We start from the raw sequence: 13,051 nt of genomic DNA, 5'->3' as shown, positions 1-13,051 counted from the left end.
CCTTTGGCTGCTTTGCTCTCTGAAGCCTTCCTTCACGTTCTGGTGTCTTAATTAGGCATCTGAGGCAGGGCAGGTAAAACACTTGGATTTTATGCCATGTGCTTCAGTGTGTGTTCCCAAAGGGCTCTCCAGAGGTGATTGGCACAGCCCTCCACCCTTCCGCAGGTGGGGAAACTGAGGCAGTCAGCATGATGAGCCCAGCTGCTCAAGAGAAGAGCTGTGTGCAGCTCCGGGGTCTGCAGGGCAGGGGTTTCACACCATGGTGCTTGGACCGAGAGCGATATCCACCCAGGGCAGGTACCCACGCCCTCTGCGTGCAGCCCTGCATCACATTCAGGGTGACGCTGCTGCTGTCCCCGGCTCCGAGAGGGGTAGCGGGGTGTGCAAACCGTCGTGCAAAGGTGCCTGCAAAATTGTGGTTCATCCTTTGCCGAAGCACGCCAGGGAAGCGGAGAGAAATCAGAGCTGAACCCGCTGAGGTCCCCCGGATCGCCCCGCCGCTGTCCCGGGACACCTGAAGCCCCCACTATGGCGGGGTGCCGGCTGGCTGGCATCCTCCGGCAGCCCAGCACGGGCGCTGCGGCTCGGCGTGCCAGCAGCAGCGGCGGCGGCGGTGCGGTATCATAATTCTGCCAGCCCTGAGGGTTTTGAAAACAATACTGGAAGTAATCCCTTTTGATCTGATGCTAATCCCAGATAATTGCTTTCAGGCTTAATAGGAAAACTGCATTTTCTTGGGGGGGGATCGGTCAGTTTGAAAGGGCTTTGATTTAAATAATGCTGTAGGTGCTTGTTTTAGCAGAGGGAGCTCTATTGTTCCTGGGAGCACGGGATGCCAGGAGTAATGACAGAGGCCGTGATCCCGCAATTAAACCCAACTGTCTGCAGACATCCAGCCACATTGGCAGGGCAGCCCGGAGAAAGGAGCCTATCTAAACCACACCGAACTGGGGGGAGCACTGAAAAAAAAAACGTGCTTTCAATACCGACGAGAAATTAGGAAATCTGCTGCCATGGGATGCTGAAGAGGTCAAATACATCAGCGGTTTAGAAGGAGATGGGATAAAGTCATGGCTAAAGAAACATATGGGCACCTCAGGGTGATGTGCCTTTCCCGACCCCACACCTGTGTCTGGGAGGATCTCAGAAGTGCACCCCATTTTCAACGTGGTGGGATTGGGATGGGTACAACGTGGCTCGGGAATATATTCAGCCTCCTTAGGCACCGTGACCTCCCCCGCAAGCCAAATTCCGAGCTCTGAGCGCGCCATAAATTACAAACCTGAGCAACCTGGAGGTGTAAAAGCACCGGCCTGAGCACACTTGTTGCTTTAATGAGAAAGCTGGTTTTGGATGGCAGCTTGTGGGTCACTGTGCTCTTAATCTGTTCCCCCTGAGACCCAGAGCCATGCTGACAGTGTGCATTCTTTCTGCCTAGCCTCTAAAACTGCCAAACAATGGGTTTCCCATTGTTCATTAACCAAAGGTTCCCATTTTGCAGCTGTGGGTGTTGAAAAGTTAGTTATGGCCGAGGCAGGAGGAACAAAGTGATTTTGTAGCTGTATGATGGTTGCACATCAGGGGTTTCTAATGAAATATTTGCTCTCCAAGGAAGAATCGGTTTGTGATGGTTTATTTAGGCAGTGAAGGTCCTGGCTAAGGCTTTGAAGGTGATCATGGGGACAGGTGGGTGAGGGATTCCAGAAAGGCACCCTAAAACCAGCCAGGGAAAATTAACAGAGAAGAAACGGGTGGCCTGAGACCTCCTGGGCTCGCATCAGTCTGGATTGACCGATGCTGAACAAACCTCAGCAAAACTTAACCTTCCTCCTGCAGGTAAAGTAAAATTCTCAGGCAGATTTTTAACAGGGCAAGCGCCGAAAAGCATGCTGAGCCCTTGGGTGTCAAACCCAAACTGGCCCCATCTCTTTTGGCTGGGTAACGTTTGCCGGTAGGGTCCTGGAGCAGAATGTCAAAGCATTTCTGCTGCCTTTGCTTTGAGGTCCTTTGCCCACTGGAGGGAGCATACGGCAAGCAATTTGATACACAGGACGCAGGTTTGAAATAGGTTTGCATTTAAACAAGGGCTAGGGAAGCGTGGTTAGATCTTCCTCAAGCAAAAGAAAAATATTAAACAAATCGAAAAAATGGAAAGAAGCGCGATTTGTTTAATTCTGGGCTCCGATTTCTTGCCTTTCAAAGAGCTTTTCCTGCAGGGGAGGCGCTCAGGAGGGAAACTCCAGGCACCCCGTGGATCTTCCCCTTAATTTAGTTCAGAACTCACCGCAGTTACCTTTTTAAATAAATTAAATATATCTACCTAGATGTGATGGAATCAGCTGAAATCCTGGGGGAGGCATAGGAGTCACCGAGTCCTGTGCTGGGGAACCTGCATCATTTCAATCTTTTTCAAACACTTTTGGTGAGCCACGCGTTAGCGTACGCTTCAGTATTATCTGGCGGTAAGGCAAAAATACGTGCTGTTCCTCACCCTTACTGCCACGTTCCTGGGGGGGCCTCAAAACCTCAGGGATGTGAAGGAAAGACAAGAGAGGATGAGAAGCATCGCCCCCCCCCCCCAAATTCACACCTTGTCCCTCACGCCCCAGTCTCCTTCTCACGCACCCTGAGCATCCCTGTCCACCCCACGCCGGAGCCAGGTGCAGCCCTCGGGACTCTCCTGCGTGGAGGCATCGGTGCTCGGAAGTGCCAAGTGATGCCGACCACAACATGCAGCGGGTCCTGCGTCCCCACACCGGGAGATTGTGAGGTGCCGGATCTTTTGCAAAGCCTGCCGTTTCTCCAAAGCTTGCTGTTTCCTCTGGCATTCGCCCATCTCTCTAGGTACTTAAATGGCTTTCTCGGTATGTCTTTTAGCTGTTATGGCCAAAAATGCGCTTTAGGGGCGTGAACTGGCTGCTGGATGGAAGCACTCTTCTTGGTCCCGGCAAGGTCTTCCACTCCTGCAGCATCTGTGCCTCACCGCTGGTTTATCTCTGTGAATGCCTCTGCTGCTTCGGCTGCCGGAGGGGACTCAGACATTTGTGGACGGCATCCCCAAACATCAGTTCTTGGGCTGTGGCCTCCTGTACACCCAGGAAAGGGGAAGAGCAAAGAGAAGGATTTCAGACGGTTTAACAGGCCTTTGTTTGTGATCAGCCTTTCTCCTCTGAAAGACCATCAAGTCTCTCCTTTTTTACTCGAGGTAGATTCCTCCACTTTTTAGGATAAATGCTCACCGGGACGAGTGCGATGAAGAGAAACGTTGAGCGTAGGAGCCTAGGCAGGAGCCAGCTGAGATGTACCATCCCTCCAGCAAGATGCTGGAAGCTCCAGGCTCTTGAGGAGAACCGTGATGGCACTTCAAATCATTTTGTCAGGCCCTGCCTTGATTTCAAGGCGTGTTTGATGCCTTTTTGGCCTGCAGACATGCAAAGGGCAAAAAATGCCCAACCCGCCGTAGCACCTCACAATAACACTGCATATGGCACCGCTCGCCGTTATTAGTACAGTAAACTAAACAATATTGATTCAGAGGATTTGTGGTTTACCAGCATAGTTTAGTTGTTAGCCTTCACACCATTGCCTGACTCATGAATACACATTAAGTCCCAAATAGTTCGTTTACAGTTTAAACAGTTGGGTTTGTGTGTGTGTGTGTGTGAGAGAGAGAGAGAGAGAGAGGGAGATTTATTTATTTGTATTAATTCAGGTCGCATTTCCCTCGAGACATCACTGCCTCAACAAGGCCTGATCCAATGCCCGTTGACGCCCGGTGGAGCCCTTCCAGGGAATTCAATAGCGCCTGGATTGTGGCCACCAGGCCACCATTTTCAGAGATACTGAGTAAACACAGCTCCCAAGGCCTTTAATTCGCCTTTGTGAGAACGCTTGCCTTTGAAAATCAGGCCTGATACTCTCTCCTTTATCTAGGCATGTGGTTTGAGGGTAACAAGCTGCCTGGTTCTTGACAGGTTGTCTATTAAATATAGATGATGCCTTCACATGCGATTGTCTGCTAGATGTTTCTGGAGGAACAAAAGGCTCCTATTCACAAGCTCCGGCATGCCATGCGGGGATGATTAAAAAGGTTAAGGCTTAAAGATAGTTCCCGTTTACTTCAATGACTGCAGGACTATCCCTCTAATAGCCCTAATTAAAAATTAGCCTGATACAATACAGTTGTTATAATACAGCCTGATTTTATTTCATTTTTTTGGGATACATGTGATGCTGCCACAATGCCCTTCACTCTTCGATGGTGTCTCTCCTCCTGCAATTCACTATAGATGGAGCCAAGGGGGAATATGCTATTGGATAATGTGCTCCGTTCGAGGGTCAGCCCAAACCTCTGTGTCCATGGCGATGTGTAAACTGAGAGACCAGGAGCAACCACAGCACACCGTAAAGGTATCCCTTACTGCAGAGGAGCTGCTTCTGGGACAAATCCAGGGCTCCTTCATCCCCGGTTACCCCTTCCAAGATCTCAGTATCACAATTTTAGGGACACAAGCAAGCGGGGGACCCCTCTCCCGCCGCGAGCCGTCATCCTGCTCCCTCCCGTTCCCGCTGCTGCTCGGGACCCGCGGGGTGTCCCAGCTCGAGATGCTCCCGATGGCAGCTGGCACCGGCCCAGCTCCCCGTCAAGTGCCTGCAGCTCCTGCCCCTCTGACAAGCTCTGCTACAAATTTCCTCCCTCCTCGCCGCAGCCTTTGCTGTTTGATATTGGCTTTTGATTGAGAGATTCTTGCAGCGGGGCCAATACCTTTCAACGCCCATTACTTGTGTCAGGAACTCCCCATTGCTCTGATCACATATATTTTCTTTTCCACAAGATAATTCCTGATGTGGAGAGCAATCATTTTTTTTTTTTTCCAAGGAAGCAGCTGTGACTCTTCACTGCCGTGAAAGTCCTGCTGCCACTGACTTCAGCGTGTTACTGTATGAGCTTTTGACAACCAGAAGACGCTAAAGCTGCTCATCAGGATTGGTCTCCCTGGAAATATGACTGTTTTTCTTAGATTTTTAGCATCTGTCTTCAAGTCTGTGACTGTATGATGCGCTCTCTAGCACCTTATGGAAAACACCAACAGGTACAAAGAAGACAGTCTGACCAAAAGTCCTAATCTGCCCATAACGGAGGGTCTCGTAAAGGTCTGCTGACTCAGAGCAAAGCCTTGAAAGAGCTCAGCTCAGTCTGAGGTTGCAACATGGCTTTATTACACAATAAGAGACAAGAAAGCATCAAAATGTCCTAACCAGGGGTGGCCAGGAGAGCTGCCGGGTGTGATCGGAGGAGCAGCCATGGGGTGGGAAGCTCTGCAGCCGGACTCTACCCACTGGGTAGGAGGTCCATTTTGGGGAAAAAGTCTGTCTGTATCTGAGGGGTTTGCCTGCACGTGGTGGTGACAGCACATTAGACTGTAAAACCAGGCAGCCAACCATCAGATGAGTGAAGATCTAAGCATCAAGCTCATGGGCATCAACAGCCAACCAATATAACCCCTTCCATCTCACTGCTGGCACTGGTGGGATGTTTCCCACTGACTGGTCTAACGCATCTTGATGTGATGGGTACTGGTCAGGCTTTAAGTTAGTCACTGGAGATGCACATCATGAATGCGCAAAGCAAGGCCATATGTTGAGAAGACACAAGAGTGTCTGCATAGCATGTCTGGTACCTATCTGGCACGGAAAAAACTTCCAGATCTTAACTGCTCATTGAATTCATTTAATAATGTGGTTGATAAAAATCTTAATTGGAAACATGCCTTGCCAGACTCCGTTGCTCCAGACAGAAAGGGGCTGTGGAGAGAAATCTGAGAGACATGAACAGTTATTAAATGCAGGGCTGAGAGCAGCAGCTCTGCAGGCAGTGTGAGATGTTGGCGAGTTCCTAATAAAAGTTCCTAATTAGTGCTGAGCGCTTCTGGAATACACAGTTCCCCTCTTCAGGAGAGAGAACAGGAACGGGTCTGGCACCAGCAAAACACTTTCCAGTAACTTTAGCTTGCTGTTGCCTCTAAAATCAAGTTTAAGAAAAATATACTTTCTTTGTCTGGTGCTAGGAATGCTGTGGTTATGGCAGATCCTTGCACCCTGCTGGAGAGAAACACCCTCTTGCCCTGGCAATACCAGCTCGGATAAGACAATGCCAGCAGAAGGCTGGAGGGGATGCAGGCAGGTTCCAGGCACACCTGGGAACACCTGGAGCCACTGGTGGCCGCTAAAGGGCTGCTGTCACGGCTGCTATCACCTTATATCACAGTGCTTTCAGAGGGGCCAAAGTCCTTCCTGGACCAACTGGCCTGGGATTTAGCCTTGTCCCTTCCTGGTGCCTCTCCTACAAATTAAGGATGAGTTTCAGAGGCGCCCAGGGGACTTTCAAGGGGAACTTCAGGCATCTGATTTATTCTTGATGCAGTAAGTGAGGAGGTTTTCTTGTTTGGAAACCGGAAAGTTTCATCTCATCAACCGAGTATGGGCAAGGTACCATTTAAAAGGTTGTATTAGGAATCACAGAATCATAGAATAGCTCAAGTTGGAAGGGACCCATAAGGATCATTGAGTCCAACTCCAAGGAAGATGGTCTTTCATTAGATTTTACTTTTCCATGACCAAAACCGCTGTTTGGGGTGGGGAGAACAGCAGAATTGCCTCCTCCTGTCACCCACCCCTTTCCAAATGAGGAGAGACTTCTCTTGTGAAGAACCCCAGCCAGTGGTGGCCGGAGTCCTCTGTTGTAGCCCGGTGCTCCCAATGTTTTAACAAGAGGCCCCACAAATATTTAACTCCAGCAAAGGGAGAAAACCTGGTGTAGTGGGGTGGGATGGATATGTTTGCCGAGAAGAGAGGGTGAAAGACTTTGGAATTTATTGATTGGATTCCCGTTGAAACACAAATGCCTTCTCATAACCCAGGAGTAGATAATGGCTTGGCAAACAAGTACATACTGAGTGCACTTGGCTGGAGGTATTTATGTTTTGTCCCAGAGAACTGAAAGGAGAGGGAAAGGTGAGGACCCCGTTTTGCTCTCCAAGGATGCCCTCTTGTCTGAAGGGGGTGGGCGCATTCCTGGGGGGGGCGAGCCGCTCCCCGGCAGATCTCCCCGTGGCGCCGGGCTTCCGTGGCAAGCCCTGCCTGCTCCCAAAACCCAGGGAGCAGCTTCAGTGAGGATGCTCGGGCTTGAGTTCAGCATCCCCAAGTGCAAGTCACCTGCATCTCTGCCGAATTATTGCTGGTCCTTCTTGTGGCAGGGGAGGTGTGAGAATGGCCGAGAAGAGGGAGCTGGGGGTAGGAGCTGCCCGTTAACAGGGCTAGTTTCACTTGTTTTCGTCCCATCCTTCCAGCCAGCATCACTATGGGGGGTGGGCACTGAGCTTGTGGTACCTTGCTCTCCTGTCAACCAGCATCTCTGCTCTTAGTCCTCTGTCCTGAGGGTGTAAAAGGAAAAATGGCAATTTTCTTTGAAAAGCCAGCAATTCGTGAATCCCATAGGGGGGAAAAAAAGCTATATCTATTGGATAAAATGTAGAACTACTTTTCTATTGTATTTTGCAAAATGAAAATAATATCTACATGGAGAGGGGGTTTTCCCCATTTCTGTCTTCTTTTCTAACCATCGCAGCGAAGTCACCGGCTCTTGCGGATTTTATATCATTTTCTGCCCACATTTCCTTGATACAGAGAAGAAAGCGCCCATCCAAGAGCACACCGAGGCTTCCTCATCCCCCTGCTGCACCTCTGCCGGCCCGCTAGTACGCCACACCAGCGGCACTCCAGTTTAAACCAGTTAAAAATGGGAGGAGGCCCGGCCGGCAGCAGCACTTCCGCTGTTGGTGCCCAAAGTTGAGGGCAACGACTTTGTTAGCGAGCGTACAGAGGTGCGACACCAGGCTGGGCGAATTTTCAGGTAAAGGAAGCTTTACCTAAACGTATGTGCCAAAAAGGGTTTCCCCAAAAAGGTGTGAGGTGGCCGGCGGCTGGGTGCCTGCCTTTCAGACACGTTCACCCACTTTCCCCCTCCCTATCTCCATAGAGACACCGTTATCAGCTCATGCTCGCTGCAAGTTTTTTTCCTTTTTTTTTCTTCTTGTTTTTTCCTCTTTTTCTTTTCTGTTTTTTTTTTTTTTCCTTTATTTTCTTTTTTTTCCCGCCCTCTCCAGTCCATGCATTTGCATACAAATCGCCCAAATTTCCATCCCGGGAACACCACCTCTCTAAAAACCGGAAGACCCGGGGCTGGTCAAGAACATGCTGATGGAGATGCTGCACTGGATCTAAATTCGGTGGTCGCTCCTCGCTGTTGCCAGCAAACTGAGCTGGTCCGGGAGCAAACCTTACCCCGTGCCCACTCTTGGGATGATTCCCACCCTGCTCCCTTCTCCGGGAGGTTTTGCAGCCCCTTGCCTGCCTTTTGTACAGGCAGGACTCTCGGGACAGGTGCAGGCAGGAGGATGGGGGCGGGGGGAAAAGAAGACAAGACTGACCTTTAAAGTTTTGTTCCAGCTATGTCTTCCTCCTGAAAGCATACCGGCTTACACAAATAACTTTTGACCTCCAGCCCCCTTGCTTGTGTCGCAGCATTGTGCCAGGAGCATTTGTCTCTCGGGGCTGTGACACATGGCCTTTATGTCTGGGGGTGCGAGTGAAGGCTGGGGCATCGCGACTGCCTAGGTAGCGAGTTATTAGCACGCTGGCTTCTCCCTTAGCAGCCCCTCTTTGTGGATGCAGCAGTAGACAAGGGAGAACGCAGCTGTAAGGAAAAGAAATAAAGAGGAGTTATTAAAAAAAGAAAAGGGGGGGGGTGGGGAAAAAAGTTCATCGCAATTTTTCAGTTGTGATCGCAGGCAGAGGTCTGGGAGGCGGCCCTGCGGCTGTCCGGCGGCAGAGTTAATGCTTTCATCCCGTGGAGTGGGTTTTCAGCGGGGGTAAATTAGTGGGGATGCGGTGACATCCACAGGGCTACGCTGAGTTACACCATTTTACGAGCTGACCCGGGGCCCCGGGGGGAACGGTGCCAATTTACACCAGCTGAGGGTCTGCCCTTTCAGCATCGCCGCCCCAAGAGCTGCCGCAAATCAACATCTCGCGCCTGCACGTCGGGCTTGTCTTATCGAAACACTTGATTTGCCTTGGAAAACGTTCCCAGCGTTCACCGGCATCCTCCATGCAAGCAGCCCGTGCCGGGGCTGCTGGAGGCAGGAGTTATAGTGCCAATCTCGGCGGGCTAGTGTGATTCATGCCCACCCAGGAGGTGGTTGGAGGCATACTCGCACAAGAGGAATGTGCCTGTTTTCAAGACAAATATGGTCTTCATAACTCAAGGGATGTTATAAGATGCTACCGGAGCAGCAGCGGTGTGATGCTGGGGCTGCATCCCCTCCTAAATCCCTAAGCGGGCAGGTAGTGTAGCTACAAAGGATGAATAAAGGCGCTTGGGAACCCGAGGGGGGAAAGCTGCCTTTCACAGCACGCGCCTTATGGGCGCGAAGGGCTGGGATAAGGCCAGTGTTTCGGAGGGCCTATTTCAGCCCTTCAGAAGCAGCAGGAGACGCCGCCTCTCCTCTTGGCTTGCTGAGAGCCGCGGGCGTCTTCAAAGAGCTGGAGGAATAGGGGTTTACAGGATTATCCCTAAGCACCTGCAGACCTTTGTGAGCCTGGTCTGTGGCTCAAAACGGTACGATTCACCCGTAACTTACACCCCAATTAGTCGGCAACTGCTTCTGGTTTTAGCAAGGGGGTGTTGGCTTGCACTGCTGGGGACCACGATGCCACCGCGGCACGCGGTCAGCTCGCCTTCGCCTCTGCCCCGAGGCAACCCTGCTGCGCGGCGGGTTCCCAGCTCCGCTTCCAGCTGCCCCCCCGCTTGCCTTATCAGACAGCTCTCCCCACCTGCCTCTTCCAGGCTGTGCATTATTTGCTGTTATTTTGCCATGTCCTGCCTCTACCGTTTCTTTCCGAAATTAAGCACTATCCTCATTTTCAACCTCTTTTTCACAACTTCTTTATATTAGGTCCCTAATAAGATAACAACGGCTTTAATTTTCTCTGTTCTTCCTTCAGACGCAGTATATTCCTCAAAAACCAAACCCACTCTTCCTGAGACCCGGAGCGCTCTGCTGTTGGTATAATACTGCCTTTACGAGTCACTGTAATAGGTGCAGTACCAACCTTACAACATAAGCTGCCTGTTATTTCTCTTTTTTTTATCCCTCTAAAAGGATTATTTCAAGGCCAATTTTTATAATTGCAGCCCAGATCAAGAGCGTGTCCCCCAGGGGCGTTCAGTGAGGGGAGCAAGGAAAGCGTGGCAAGTATTGCATGCTCGCTCGGCATGGCGTTCGGAGCATCCCACAGCTCTCCCTGCCAGCCTAACAGCCCTAATGATGCCCTGCTTTCCCAAAGGCGACCTCCAGCTCCTGCCTTTCAGGATTGCACCTTGCTAAGGTGATACTCTCGGCCGTCGGAAATCCAGAGGAACCCCGCTGCACAGCAGAAAGCAAATGTTTTGTTTGAAGGTGCCCCCCCCCCAAAAAAACCCTCTGAACCGTGGCAGGCCACTGCTCGCACGATGAAGGAAAATAAAGATTATTTCATAAAAGTCAGGCCCGTTTAATTTTATAGCATTTAAGTCAGCGAAAATGCATCAGACAATTATATTGCACTTAATACTCGGATAATGGAACAATGAAAGATGTATGTTTGCATTTTGTAAAATTAAACTGTATGCAGCTATTTATCTTTTACCTTAATTGTTTGAGCTTGTTTCTAATGTAAACTGTTGTAATTTTAAATAAATATAATAGAAAAAACTTTCCTAGGTATCGGAAATCCAGAGTAAATTTACTTTGCAAATAGGCTTTGTTAGGTATGTTTTATGCCGAGGATCTTGAACTGACACTTTCATTCAAAAATATTTTGAATACTTCATTGGAGGCTCTATCATTCCTGGTAGGCTGTGGAGAGCTTCAGAAGAGGAGAGGACCTGGTTGGGTGAAGGACTGCAGGTGAGATGGACCCCACAGCAGGTCCGGCATGCTCATTGACCAAGAAAGCGCGAGGTGGTGCTGGATCCCACAAACAAGGTGTATCGGGAGCCCCAGGGCTGGATCCTGCAAACAGGGAGCCCCATGCCCCAAAAGGCTGAAGCAAGCTGTCGCAGATGGCTGTAAACCTGATGGTCCTGGTTGCTCCAGCTCTTGACTTGTTGACCTTTGTATCGCTCTTCTACAGGAGACGCATAAAAATAGGACCGAGGCAAGGCGGGGCCTGTTTTACAGGTCCATGTCATATGTGATTTGGGTGGTTGAAAGCGCAGGACTCCAGGTCTTTCATCTTCCATTGCGCCACAGCCAAATATTAATGGTTTGGAAAACGTGCCCAAGCACGTCTTCATGATGCCATTGGGTATCTGAATGCTCGCTTTGGTTCGGGCAATGACTTTAGGACTCCCAGCAGTGAGCAATGATGTTAAGGTAACTTTTTCAATGACGTCTATCATCATGCCATGTAAAATCCCAATTATCTCTACTGGGAAAGTACAGTTACTGCTTTGTAGCTCTTTGAGGAGTTTTAGAGATGATCTCGGTTAAGCCCAAGATGTTGAATAAGGAGGTGAATGCAAGTGTTGACTTAGCCCTAAGGGGTTGTTATAAATGTGTCTGTTTGTTTTTCCAGTACCTCGAGGGAAGGCTCCAACAAAGGAAATGCGCTGGGTTGAAAGGTAACTCAAGTGATTAATGACATATACATTCAGCATGACGTCTTTATCACGGGGTGGTCTTATTGATTTCGAGTTGAGCAACCTGGGAAGTGGAAAAAGAGCTTGTAAAAGTGAAAGCCTGGTGAAAATTAATTAATTGCTGAAACAAAAGTGTCAGCCTTCCACACAGACCTGGAATTCGGCGGGCAGTCCCATCTTGCAGGGTTCTTGCGGCAGCTCTGTAAATCATGACTGATGTTTCTTTCATAGCGTGCAGTGAGTCAAAAAAGGTAAAATAGGAATGCTGGTGTTGGTTTGGGCTTGTTAGCTGCATATGCCAAGAGGATTTTTTTGGATGACTGCAGCCCTCTTGACAAAGCGAATTCAACAGGGGGAGTTTAAGCTGGGTCAAAGCGCAAGCAGATGTGCCCATGGGTTGGCTTGGACTGGTTTAGCTCAAAAGCTTTTCTGTGGAGGTTCCAATTCCCAGTAACTGTAACCAGATGCTCCAGCAAGGCTACTGGGGCAGGACTGAGCTTGTACACATTGGGTACGGGCAATTCCAAAACCTGATCCCAAAGAACAACGTCGAGTCCTTTAGAATCATGACAGCTTGGCTTTGGGGTGGATGGCCCTGCTTTTCTTGGAGCAAGGATCCCAGACAGCCAGGCTTTACTGTTGTTTTCCCTCGTACCAGCTACGTACATAATAGAAACGAGAAGGTGCTAGGAGGAAAATACCCTCGAACATCAGCGTTGTAGGGAACAGGCAAATTCTATGCAAATGAGGGCCCCTATTATCTCTAAGATGGCATGAAACCACCAAACGCCCATCAGAAATTTCCTCTGGAGGCCTCTGCTGAGCCAGGGCCCTGCTGCTGAGCCACCTCTCAGCAGCTAAAATGATGCTGCTGGTCCCTCTGCGCTCCCTCGGCGGCAGCTGCTGCTCTTCTTTGCCTTCGGTTCCTTTAGATGGCACCATCCTCCTGCGCTGGTGCCGCGCTGGAGCCCATCTCAATTAGTATTCACACTGCAAAAAGAGGAAAATTCCTTCATTACGGGGTGGCGGGTAGCACGGCGGTAATTGAGGTGGTGTCAGCAACTCCATTATAAGCCCTGGCTTCCACCGGGGGGGAAGGTTCACGCTTGCGATGCTGAAAGACCAGAAAGCAGCTGCCTTCCTCCTTTTTATAGGTATCACTGGGCAGGACAGTGCTTCAGATGTGACCTTCCCATATGGCATGAGCAGCCTATGGGACCAGTCCTGGTTTGGGGAGATCAGTACAAGGTGTGAAAGCCAGTGGGATTACGCCAGCTTCAGAGCTGGGCTTTCTGCTGGGAAGAAATG

This window comes from Chroicocephalus ridibundus, chromosome 3 (genome assembly GCF_963924245.1).
Source record: "Chroicocephalus ridibundus chromosome 3, bChrRid1.1, whole genome shotgun sequence".
In the NCBI taxonomy this organism is placed as follows: Eukaryota; Metazoa; Chordata; class Aves; order Charadriiformes; family Laridae; genus Chroicocephalus; species Chroicocephalus ridibundus.
This window is presented reverse-complemented; position numbering follows the sequence as displayed.